Raw genomic sequence first — 12,414 nt, 5'->3', positions numbered from 1 at the left:
AAGAAGAGGGGAAAAAAGAGGAAAATTCTGCTACCAGAGTGGATATAGACCAAAGAAGTGAACTGAAGCCGCTCAGTCGTGTCCAACTCTGTGACCCCACAGACTGCAGCCCACCAGGCTCCTCCGTCCATGGGATTTTCCAGGCAAGAGTACTGGAGTGGGCTGCCATTTCCTTCTCCAGAGGCTCTTCCCAACCCAGGGATTGAATCTGGGTCTCCTGCATCGTAGGCAGATGCTCTACCGTCTGAGCCACCAGGGAAGTGGTGACTAAACCTCATACAAAGTAACCAAGTATGAGTTCCTACCTTAAACGACAGTTTAAAAACCCAGATTCTCTCAATCAATAATGTAGCCCTGCCAAGGGAAAGGATGCTATTGGATGGCATAAAGGGCTTCCAGAGGCTTCTAACAGGAAGCAGTAACATGGAGTCACTGAAGGGGAGGATGATGGAACAGTAAATTCGTTTTCTCACAAGACCCTCTCTGTAGCTGCCAAGTAGCAGTCCCATTAATGCTTTGTTGGCCCTTAGTGCAATGAGGTCCGTGGAGAACTATCTATCGGCTCGCTCTCAGGGTAAGATTCAGGGCCAGAGTCACCCTGTGAATGTTCATCTTCCTTCTTGGGAAGAAGAGAATGGTGAAATAACCTGGGGCCTGGAGAATCCCAGGGATGGGGAAGCTTGGTGGGCTACCGTCTATGTGGTCACACAGTCAGACACGACTGAAGCGACTTAGCAGCAGCAGCACAAAATATAAGATCCTCAGTGTCCTGTCAAGATGGACATTTGGATGATATTTAGAGACTGAATAAGATGTGAAAGTTTTATCTGCAGGCCTGGGAAGGGAGGATGGTAACAACTGGTGGAGCTCACAAACTGGAAGGACGAATATGGAAGGCTTACTGACTGCATGTGCAGCCAAGAGCCATTCCTAAGGGTTCATTCATGTGTTGGTGTGGGTTTTATATCCTCTTCCTTAGAGGAGGCAGCATAGCCCGCTGGTCAAGATTACAGATGATGGAGTCATCCAGTTCTGAGTATAAATCCACGCGCTGTACCAGACGTTCAGCCTCAGACATGCCAAGCCACGGCCTCATCTTTAAAATGAAGATCCCAATAGAAATTCACATCTCAAGCATTCACTGTGAGAGGTAAATATGTTACCACATCAAAAGTTCTCAGCACAGTACCTAGTTCACACCCACCCCTCAACATACATTATACAGAAATGTACCTGAGGTGGAGAATTGTGTGTTTACTATTCTTGTTGTTTAGTTGCTAAGTCGTGTGTGACTGTCTTGCGACTCCATGGACTATAGCCCACCAGGCTTCTCCAGGAGATCTTCCCACTTGATCTTAGCATCAGGTGGCCAAAGTATTGAAGTTTCAGCTTCAGCATCAGTCCTTCCAATGAATATTCAGGACTGATTTCCTTTAGGATGAACTGGTTGGATCTCCTTGCAGTCCAAGGGACTCTCAAGAGTCTTCTCCAACACCACAGTTCAAAAGCATCAATTCTTCGGTGCTCAGCTTTCTTCACAGTCCAACTCTCACATCCATAAAATAACTACTGGAAAAAACACAGCTTTGACTAGATGGGCCTTTGTTGGTAAAGTAATGTCTCTGCTTTTTAATATGCTGTCTAGGTTGGTCATAGCTTTTCTTCCAAGGAACAAGTGTCTTTTAATTTAATGGCTGCAGTCACCATCTGCAGTGATTTTGGAGCCCCCAAAATAAAGTTTCTCACTAGGGGAATGGGTGAGACCAAAAGCAAAAGCCTTGCATACCAGATGCCTCCTCACTGTATCCCCTGCCCCCCACCCAGATCTCAGTGCCAATTCTTGAAGGACTCTACTGAGAGAGTGATCCTGACTTGTAAGCAACCATTTGCCCTGGACAGAAGCTCAGGGCTTAAGAGTGACCTGGGGACAGGAAGAACTCTGCCACCAGTAAAATAACTGCTGGAGACTTCTGGTCCTATATATATACCTTTGCAAGTAGGAGTCCCAACGGAGAGAGCATCTGCATTTGGAGAAGGACATTCTGAAGTGTCGTCCTCGGTCTGGTTGCATGTAGAAGGCCGGGCAGCAGGACCTTCAGTAACTTAACTCTAACCCATCCATCTCTTCTAGTTGCGCAGACTAGGCCGGCTTGTTGACAACACGTGGCTGTCTTCTCAGAATTGCTTGTAGTGGAACATGCAGAAAGCAAAAGGGGGAGGCCACGGTGGTGGCTGGCGAACTTTGAGCCAGTCCTTCTGGTGTGAGGATTTTTTTCACATGTTAAGAAGTAAGAGGAGAGGAATTGCAAGAAAGTGCACGCAGACATTCAATAAAAAGACAACACAGGAAAAAAAGTTAAGGACAAAGGTGTGGGAAACAACTGCAAAAGCAATAGAAACAGGAAAGAGAAATGAAACACGAGACAAAAGAAGCAAAGGGCGAAGCAGGGGTGACTGAGAAGACTCGTAGACGTGAATAAAACACAGACTAGAGGCACCAAAGTGCTTGAGGGATTTTGAAGAAAAGTATGGAGGAATTGGATATCCCCATGTAGTTAGTTCTCCAGAGAAACAGAGCCAGTAAAACAGACACATGAAGAGATTTGTTATAGGAACTGGCTTCTGTGGTTGTGGAGGCTGAAAAGTCTCACCATCTGCTGTGCGCAAGCTGGAGAACCAGGAAAGCCTGACTGTAGTTCAGTCTGAGTCCAAAGGCTTGACAGGGACCTCTGGTGTAAGTCCCAGAGAAGTCGCAGAGTCTGGAGGCCTGAGAACCAAGATCTCCAGCATTCAAGGGCAGGAGGAGCTGGACATCCCAGCCCAAGAAAACAGAGTCCACCTACCTCCACCATTTTGTTCCCTTCAGGCCCCAAGTTGGCTGATGCCTGCCCACACTGCTGAAGATGATCCCTTTACTCAGTCTCCTGAATCAAACACTAATCTCTTCCAGATACATGCTCACAGACCCACCTAGAAATCATGTCTGGGCATGCCTTAGCCCAATCAAATTGGCATATAAAATTAACCTTCACATCCTTCTGTTATATATTTGCTTATACATTTTGTTATATATCCCTCAGGCATTGAAGGGACTAACATGGAATCAAGAGTCTGATTTCATCAACAAAATCTAATTCAAACTATCAAGCACAAAAGCAGAAATGAGGGCCTTGTTTTAAGTTATAGTACATCTTATAGACCATAAAGAAAGCTGAGCACCGAAAAATTGATGCTTTTGAACTGTGGTGTTGGAGAAGACTCTTGAGAGTCCCTTGGACTGCAAGGAGATCCAACCAGTCCATCCTACAGGAGATCAGTCCTGGGTGTTCATTGGAAGGACTGATGTTGAAGCTGAAACTCCAATACTGTGGCCACCTCATGTGAAGAGCTGACTCATTGGAAAAGACCCTGATGCTGGGAGGGATTGAAGGTGGGAGGAGGAGGGGATGACAGAGGATGGAATGGCTGGATGGCATCACTGACTCTATGCACATGAGTTTGAGTAAACTCTGGGAGCTGGTGACGGACAGGGAGGCCTGGCGTGCTGCAGTCCATGGGGTCGCAAAGAGTCGGACATGACTGAGCAACTGAACTCTCACATAATAGATCTGGGGCAGGAATGGTGCCTGGCCCACAAGGCTGGAAACAGAGTCTGGAAAGCTGTTGGGATCTCATCTTTGCTTCTGACTTTAAGTGCACTTTCTTCTCTCTCACTCTGCAGGCTGGTTCCTCTACTTTACAGGAAGACCTGGTGGGACAGCTGAGTTACCCACCTGCATAGAGCTCATGTTCCTGGGGGATCTCTTTGGCCTGACTTAGGCCAGGTAAGCAAGCATAACACAGGACGGCAGCAGACATCTTCGCGGCTACCCAGCCTTCTGCAGCTTTGGCACTTGGGAGCTCTAGGGTATCAGTGGTGTGGCCCACTTTATTCTGGGCACATGACTGTCCCGTCTACAATGATCCGCCCCCCTCATTCTCTACTCCCAGACTCTGCATGGCTTGTTCCTTCACTATCTTAGAGTATACTGTGTTTCACGTCTATGTGTTTATTGTGCTTCCCCTGCGAGGATGTAAACTCCATAAGGACAGAGGTGATTTTTTATTTGTTCGTTTGTTTCCTATTTACTATTTTGTCCCTAGAGAAGACCATGATGCCCAGCATGTATTAATAGAATATCTCTGGAAGGAAGGGAGGAAGGAAGAGGGAAGACAAGCTGAAATTCAATGTAGTGATCCCTCAAGAGGAGAGCTTGGACTGGAATTAGAAGAGAAAAAGAATGGACAGGTTGAGAACAAGCTGTAAGACAAGATTATTATAATCAGCAAGACTTCGAGCCAATGGTAACCACTTCCTGACACAATATTGAGACAGAGGTCGTGTGAAAGGGGAGGAGCTGGTTCTAGAACTGGACTTATCCTGCATCCCACAGAGGTCTAATAGTTGTTGATCATTTGTTATGACCCCACACAAGGCAGGCACCTTGCAAACTCTATGAGACGTGAGAAAACTGAGGAGAGAGGTTGAGCTGTTAGACTGTGGTCACCAAGCCATGAGAGGTGGAGCTTATTAGCAGCCAGACTCCCTGGGACCAGAAAGCCCATGCCTGCCAGTGAGACGAGCCCAGTAATCTTATACTGTCACTGTATGGTTTGTGCGTGCGTGCTAAGCTGCTTCAGTCATGTCCGACTCTGTGATCCTATGGACTGTACACCCCCAGGCTCCTCTGTCCGTGGGATTCTCCAGGCAAGAATACTGGAGTGGGTTGCCATGCCGTCTTCCAGGGGATCTTCCTGAACCACGGATCGAAACTGCATCTCTTACGTCTCCTGCATTGGCAAGCGGGTTCTTTACCACTAGCGCCACCTGGGAAGCCCTCTGTATGTAATCTGTATGGTTTACACTCAGTTATAGTACCTGCTTGAAGGGAAATGCTCACAACATCAGGTTAAATAGTCTATTAAACAAACATTCTTTTATGAATAGTGAAGGTGGCTCAGACAGTAAAAAAATCCGCCTGCAACTCAGGAGATGAGGGTTCCATCCTGGGTCGAGAAGACCCCCTGGAGAAGGGAATGGCAATGCACTCCAGTATTGTTGCCTGGAGAATCCCATGGACAGAGGAGCCTGGTGGGCTATAGTCCATGGAGCTGCAAAAAGTCAGACACGACTGAGTGACTATGAATAGTAAATACTACAAATTATGTGTCTTCCCAGGTGGCTCAGCAGTAAAAAAAAAAATCCGCCTGCAATGCAGGAGACCTGGGTTCGATCCCTAGGTCAGGAAGATTCCCCTGGAGAAAGGAATGGGTACCCACTCCAGTATTCTTGCCTGGAAAACCCCATGGACAGAGGAGCCTGGCGGGCTACAGTCCGGGAGGTCACAGAGTCTGACACAACTGACCAACTAAATAACAACAAACACTACAAGTTACTATTTTAATTGTTTGCCAATTGAGGCACTGAAGATATTTGAGAATTTTGTCATAAGAAGGTAAATAGCACATCTATCATCTTACTCATCAAACATTTCACTTGATTATTACAAAAATGAAGTTTATCATCCTTGTTCGAATCAGTGGGATCAAAAATTAAAGGATGCTTTGTATGTTTTATGTGTAAATACCTATATAACCACATATGTATGTGTAGATAGACATGGGTTTGGGTGAACTCCAGGAGTTGGTGATGGACAGGGAGGCCTGGCGTGCTGCAATTCATCGGGTCACAAAGAGTCGGACACGACTGAGCGACTGAACTGAACTGAACTGAACATTGATAAAACCTTATATAAGTTTCAACATTAATAATCACCTGACGAAAAAGTGCCAAAACTTGTCATCTCATCAGAACCACATTCCTTGGCAATCCTAGGGTAGTATTATGAATTCAATTTGTAAAATAACTCACTGTCATTGAAGAGGAATCTTAATGAGTAGGAAAATTGGACGGAGTGCAGTATGAAAAGGAAGAGCTATTAATTTAACAAATGTATACCGAGTATCTACTAAATGCAAAATGCTGTTGAAGTATTAGGTTGGTGCAAAAATAATTGTGGTTTTGTGTTGTTGAAATTTGCCGTTTGATGTTGGAATACATTCTTAAAGAAATGTGGTTATTTTATATATCATTTTAATGCACATTTCTTGCTTTATGTTTTTTGCTAATGAACTATTACTTGCTGTTTATATTTAGTTTAAACTATAGTCATATTTCCTTGCCTAGAGGAACTTACAGTATAGCAAAAAGGAATATTATGGGCAACCCTCAGTGCTGAACTTTTTTTGTATCATTCCATTTATATGAAATGCCTACTACAGACAAATGTACAGAGACAGAAAGTAGGGTAATGGCAGCCTACAGCCGGGGAAATAGAAGAATGGTGGTCACTGCTAAAAAATATGGGTTTTCTTTTAGGAGTAGTGAAAATACAACAAAATTGACTGTGGTGATAGTTTCACAGAGCTCTGAAGACAATAAAAGTGGTTGAATTGCACACTTTAAATGGGTGAGTTGTATTACATGTGAATAAGATTGTTAACAAAAAGCCTACATAACCCAACATTTATTTTGTCACATTTTCTGTGGACCAGGAGTCTAGGCATGGCTTAATTGTGTCCTCTGCTTGAAAGTAAAAAAGTGAAAGTGAAATTGCTCAGTCGTGTCCGACTCTTTGTTGACCCCCATGCACCAGGCTCCTCCGTCCATGGGATTCTCCAGGCAAGAGTACTGGAGTGGGTTGCCATTTCCTTATCCAGGGGATCTTCCCAACCCAGGGATTGAACCCAGGTCTCCCACTTTACAGGCAGACGCTTTACCCTCTGAGCCACCAGGGAAGTTTAGGATTAAAGCTTAGTCCTTTGCTTCAGTCAGTCAGTCAGCTAGTCACTCAGTCATGTCCGACTCTTTGTGACCCCATGAACTGCAGCACGCCAGGCCTCCCTGTCCACCACCAACTTCCGGAGTTCACTCAAACTCACGTCCATTGAGTCGGTGATGCCATCCAGCCATCTCATCCTCTGTTTTCCCCTTTTCTTCCTGCCCCCAGTCCCTCCCAGCATCAGAGTCTTTTTCAATGAGTCAACTCTTCTCATGAGGTGGCCAAAGTATTGGAGTTTCAGCTTTAGCATCATTTCTTCCAAAGAACACCCAGGATTGATCTCCTTTAGAATGGACTGGTTGGATCTCCTTGCAGTCCTAGGGACTCTCAAGAGTCTTTTCAAACACCACAGTTCAAAAGCATCAATTCTTCAGCACTCAGCCTTCTTCACATTCCAACTCTCACATCCATACATGACCACAGGAAAAACCATAGCCTTAACTAGACGGACCTTTGTTGGCAAAGTAATGTCTCTGCTTTTCAGTATGCTATCTAGGTTGGTCATAAGTTTCCTTCCAAGAAGTAAGCGTCTTTTAATTTCATGGCTGCAGTCATTATCTGCAATGATTTTGGAGCCCCCAAAATAAAGTCTGACACTGTTTCCACTGTTTCCCCATCTATTTTCCATGAAGTGATGGGACCAGATGCCATGATCTTAGTTTTCTGAATGTTGAGCTTTAAGCCAACCTTTTCACTCTCCTCTTTCACTTTCATCAAGAGGCTTGTTAGTTTCTCTTCACTTTCTGCCATAAGGCTGGTGTCATCTGCATATCTGAGGTTATTGATATTTCTCCCAGCAATCCTGATTCCAGCCCAGAGTTTCTCATGATGTACTCTGCATAGAGGTTAAATAAGCAGGGTGACAATATGCAGCCTTGACGTACTCCTTTTCCTATTTGGAACCAGTCTGTTGTTCCATGTCCAGTTCTAACTGTTGCTTCCTGACCTGCATATAGGTTTCTCAAGAGGCAGGTCAGGTGGTCTGGTATTCCCATCTCTTTCAGAATTTTCCACAGTTTATTGTGATCCACACAGTCAAAGGCTTTGGCATAGTCAATAAGGCAGAAATCTCACAAAGCTGCTGTAAAGGTGTCAGGCAGGGCTGTGATCATATCTCTCAGTGCTCAACTTTAAATGAAATTCTTAAGCGCTAATATGTTTTTCATGCAGCAAGTGTAATTTCTTTCTATAATATCAACCCACAGTTTCAATAAAGTGCTTTCTCTCCTGGCTCTACAGATTTGCTTGGTTCAGGGGTTCAGCGGGTGGTTCTCCCCTGGGATCTCCCCACAGTGGTGGTCAGCGGTCTTCGGGCAGCGCGTGCGCGCTCAGTCACTGAGTCGTGTCTGACTCTTTTGAGACCCCATGGCTGTAACCTGGCAGGTCACTCTGTCCATGGGATTTCCCAGGCAAGAATAATGGAGTGGGTTGTCATTTCCTTTTCCAGGGGAATCTTCCTGACCCAGGGATCAAACCTGTGTCTCCTGCATGGCAAGCGGATTTTTTTTTACCACTAAGTCATTAAGGAAGCCATGGTACTCTGTTACAACTTAAAAAAAAAAAAAACTATCCTGAGAAAAAGTGCTCTTTGATAAAACAAGTTAGAAAAAAAGGAAAGGGGGCAGTGATCAAAAAGCTCAGTTAGGCTGGACATCCAAGATGCGGGAGGCGAGCTGGGCCAGCCAGGCACTAAACACCTGCACATGGCTTTCCACGCAGCTTTGACTCGGGCTTTTCACGCACAGCCGGCATGTTCACTGGAAAGACGATGCTGAAGCTCAAACTCCAATACTTTGGCCACCTGATGCGAAGAGCTGACTCATTGGAAAAGACCCTGATGCTGGGAAAGAGACAGCAGGAGGAGAAGGGGACAACAGAGGATGAGATGGTTGGATGGCATCACTGACTCGATGGACATGAGTTTGGGTGAACTCCATGAGTTGGTGATGGACAGGGAGGCCTGGCGTGCTGCAGTCCATGGGGTTGCAAAGAGTCAGACACAACTGAGCGACGGAACTAAACTGAACTGACGGCGGCTCTAAGAGGGAATACAGAGAGAGGGGATGCAAAAGCAGCTGCGATAAATCAAGAACGACTAAGGGCTGCACCAGGGGCCACGAGCACAGCGTTGCTTCCGCTGTACTGCACAAGTCAAAGCAGTCACGGGACCTACCCAAACTTAGGAACATAGAGAAATAAACTGTCTCTGGATGAGGGACATCACGACCACCTGCAGAAGATAATGTGGGATTCGAGTTATGGAAAGCATCGTCTGCCATGGAGAGAAAAGCCATTGTTTTGAGCAATGTTTCGTTTCAAATTGCTGTAACCAAGCATTAAAACCTTCAAATGCAGTAAATCATCATATCTACCTGGCAAGCAAGGTTATTCCCGTCTGCACTTTCCTAAGGGAAAGAAGGAAATGCCACATTTGGGGAAAGAATGCCGCTCTAATGCTGAGTCGAGTACTTGTTCGGCTCTAACAGACACCCCAAACACACGCCACACCCCATGTAGCACAGAAACACATGTTTAATATCCAGGGCAAGATAATAAATCCAGACAGTCTTTAGTGATAATAGATCGAAATGCTTATCTATGAGTGTCATGTCCTTTCAGCTCTTCATCAGTTCAAGCAGACGTTAATCTATTGAAATTATCTATATGATACTGTTAAGTGTTTTAGGCTGCGTAAAAGCTTACAACCCAGAAACCATGTCTTCCTGGAATTTACAACTTATGCCAAAGGGCAGGAAAATATTGTCCCTTCTTCATGATTAGTCTCAGCAGCAGTTGGTGTGTCCTTTGTTACTGTGTGTTTTTCTCTTTTGGCTCTTTTCCCCCACAAATGGCTACCAGAATAAATTGCACAAAATTCAGAATTCAGTTTTCATAAGCTGCCTTTTAACCTACATTAATTAGAAATGATTTCAAGCGTCTCTTGTTTACCCATCAGTGGAGATTGTTGTAAAAGTCTCAGCATGATTCTGTAGCACTGCACGTAAAAAAGAAATATGAATAATTTCCACCAAAAAAACTAACATAAATTTCATTTTTTAAACTGTCAGCAACTCTTCATGTTTGAATATGGTCATTAGATAGGCTTGGGAAACTCCAAAATATTCTCCCAATGCTTAAAAATGTCTGTGCCTCTGCGTGTTTTAGTCTTCTTAAAAAGACAGTTTACCTAAGTGGGGTCTCAGCAAATCCCAGATGGTAAATACACAGGTTCTGGCATGCCAGGAAGAGCAACAAAGGTACTCAGTTCAGTTCAGTCGCTCAGTTGTGTCCAACTCTTTGTGACCCCATGGACTGTAGCACGCCAGGCCTCCCTGTCCATCACCAGCTCCCAGAACTTACTCAAACTCATGTCCATCAAGTCAGTGATGCCATCCAACCATCTCATCCTCTGTCATCCCCTTCTCCTCCTGCCCTCAATCTTTCCCAGCATCAGGGTCTTTTTCAATGAGTCAGTTCTTCGCCTCAGGTGGCCAAAGTATTGGAGTTTCAGCTTCAGCATCAGTCCTTCCAATGAATATTCAGGACTGATCTCCTTTAGACGGGATTAGTTGGATCTCCTTGCAGTCCAAGGGATTCTCAAGAGTCTTCTCCAACACCACAGATCAAAAGCATCAATTCTTTGGCGCTCACCTTTCTTCCTAGTCCAACTCTCACATACATACGTGACTACTGGAAAAACCATAGCCTTGACTAGATGGACCTTTGTTGGCAAAGTGATGTCTCTGCTTTTCCATATGCTGTCTAGGTTGGTCATAAATTTTCTTCCCAGGAGTGTCTTTTAATTTCATGGCTGCAGTCACCATCTGCAGTGACAAAGGTGTTAGAAAGCTGCAGTTTTTCCTGACAAGATCTTCCTCCTGTCTCACTTTCTGGTTCAGTGGCGAGGCAGGTTTCCTTCATATCACATTCTCCGTGAGCAAAGATTCAGTCCTTGCCAGCTCCCAACCCCAGCATGCGCCTTGCTGCCACTCATCGGTAGGGACAGTCCCGATGGTTCCCAGCTTCTCTGAATGATGAGGCTACAGAGTCGCAGGAGGCTGGTTCACTGGAGAGCACTTTGACTTGACTGTGGACACGTGTTGTGAGGGTAGGTCAGTGAATTCTGCGAGTGGGCTCAGGTGGCTCAGTGAAGGTTTACTTCCCTGAGCTCCCTTTGACCTCAATTTAAGCAGTTTATTTATAGTTGGAACCATGTCAGTTTAACCGGAACTTAAAGTGAATTGAACAAGCCAATTGACAATGCAGTGATCACCAACTATGAAGCCCATTGTTTTACAGGAAAAAAGATGCATTAAGTCTTTGGGAAGAACTGGATAGGGACCAAGGTGGTGGTGGATGTGTGGGGAGAAATTTTCAGAAACAAAGATAAATGGTTTGTGTTTTAGAGGAATAAATAGGTCAATGTTCCAGGCACTCCATTTCATTAATCAAGTTGGCAATAGTATCAACAAACTCAATTGCTAGTAAATGATTATCTGATTAAAATGGCAAGAAGAATACGCCCAAGTAGGTAGAATAAAGATTTAAAATACTCCCAAGGCATTCTTTTCTGATGGTATCAGTAGTATGTTGGGGAACATTTTGCCAGAAAAAAAAAAATCTCAAGGATGTGCTTATTCTTCACAGATTATACACTCCCTTGTTCCCTTGTAAATTATACTGATCTACTAAAAAAGAATAAAAATAAACTATGTTCAGGGATCATTTCTATAGTTCATTACTGGAGAAGTTTCTCTGAACGTGTAGAGCACCAGAAACCATGAGAAGGAGATGCAGCGTTCTCTCCCCCGAGTGTGACGCCGGCTCGGTGTTGCTTCTGCAGCTGCCATCAGCCACCGATGATCGTTCTTCTCTTCCTTTTGGAGAGTAAGAGGGAGAGAGTGTAGTCTGAGTGGTTAAAAAAAAAATACTAAACAATATACTAAAAAAAATACTAATCCGATATCCTTGTTCCTGCTACTAAAAACAGACTTCCTAAGATTGTATGGTTTTTCCAGTAGTCACATATGTATGTGAGAGTTGGACTATAAAGAAGCTGAGTGCCGAAGAATTGATGGTTTTGAACTGTGGTGTTGGAGAAGACTTTTGAGAATTCCTTGGACTGCAAGGCAATCCAACCAGTCCATCCTAAAGGAAATCAGTCCTGAGTATTCGTTAGAAAGACTGATGTTGAAGCTGAAACTCCAATACTTTGGCCACCTGATGAGAAGAACTGACTCATTGAAAAAGACCCTGATGATGGGAAAGATTGAGGGCAGGAGGAGAAGGGGACAACAGAGGATGAGATGGTTGGATGGCATCACCAACACAATGGACATGGGTTTGGGTGGACTCTGGGAATTGGTGATATACAGGGAGGCCTGGCCTGCTGTGGTTCATGGGGTTGAAAAGAGTCGGACACAACTGAGTGACTGAAGATTGCATTGTGTTACATTATCCATGTATTTTGTTGTACCATTCCCAAATGTTTAGGGTAGATAATAAAATCACTAAATGAAAATTAGAGGCAACT

The 12,414-nt window shown here is 44.6% G+C and overlaps 2 non-coding genes across 2 annotated transcripts; one reads left to right on the top strand and one right to left on the bottom strand.

The window, feature by feature from the left end:
* Nucleotides 1–187: 187 nt before the first annotated feature.
* On the bottom strand, nt 188–259 carry TRNAR-ACG. The gene has a single exon. It is a non-coding gene; the product is annotated as a tRNA-Arg (tRNA).
* Nucleotides 260–11,581: 11,322 nt separating this feature from the next.
* LOC120864965 lies at nt 11,582–11,798 on the top strand. The gene has a single exon (XR_005721296.1). It is a non-coding gene; the product is annotated as a small nucleolar RNA U3 (small nucleolar RNA).
* The last annotated feature ends 616 nt before the right edge of the window (nt 11,799–12,414 follow it).

This window comes from Oryx dammah, unplaced genomic scaffold (genome assembly GCF_014754425.2).
Source record: "Oryx dammah isolate SB20612 unplaced genomic scaffold, SCBI_Odam_1.1 HiC_scaffold_5, whole genome shotgun sequence".
NCBI lineage: Eukaryota > Metazoa > Chordata > Mammalia > Artiodactyla > Bovidae > Oryx > Oryx dammah.
The sequence above is the reverse complement of the archived record's forward strand: the minus strand, read 5'-3'. Positions and strand labels throughout refer to the sequence as shown.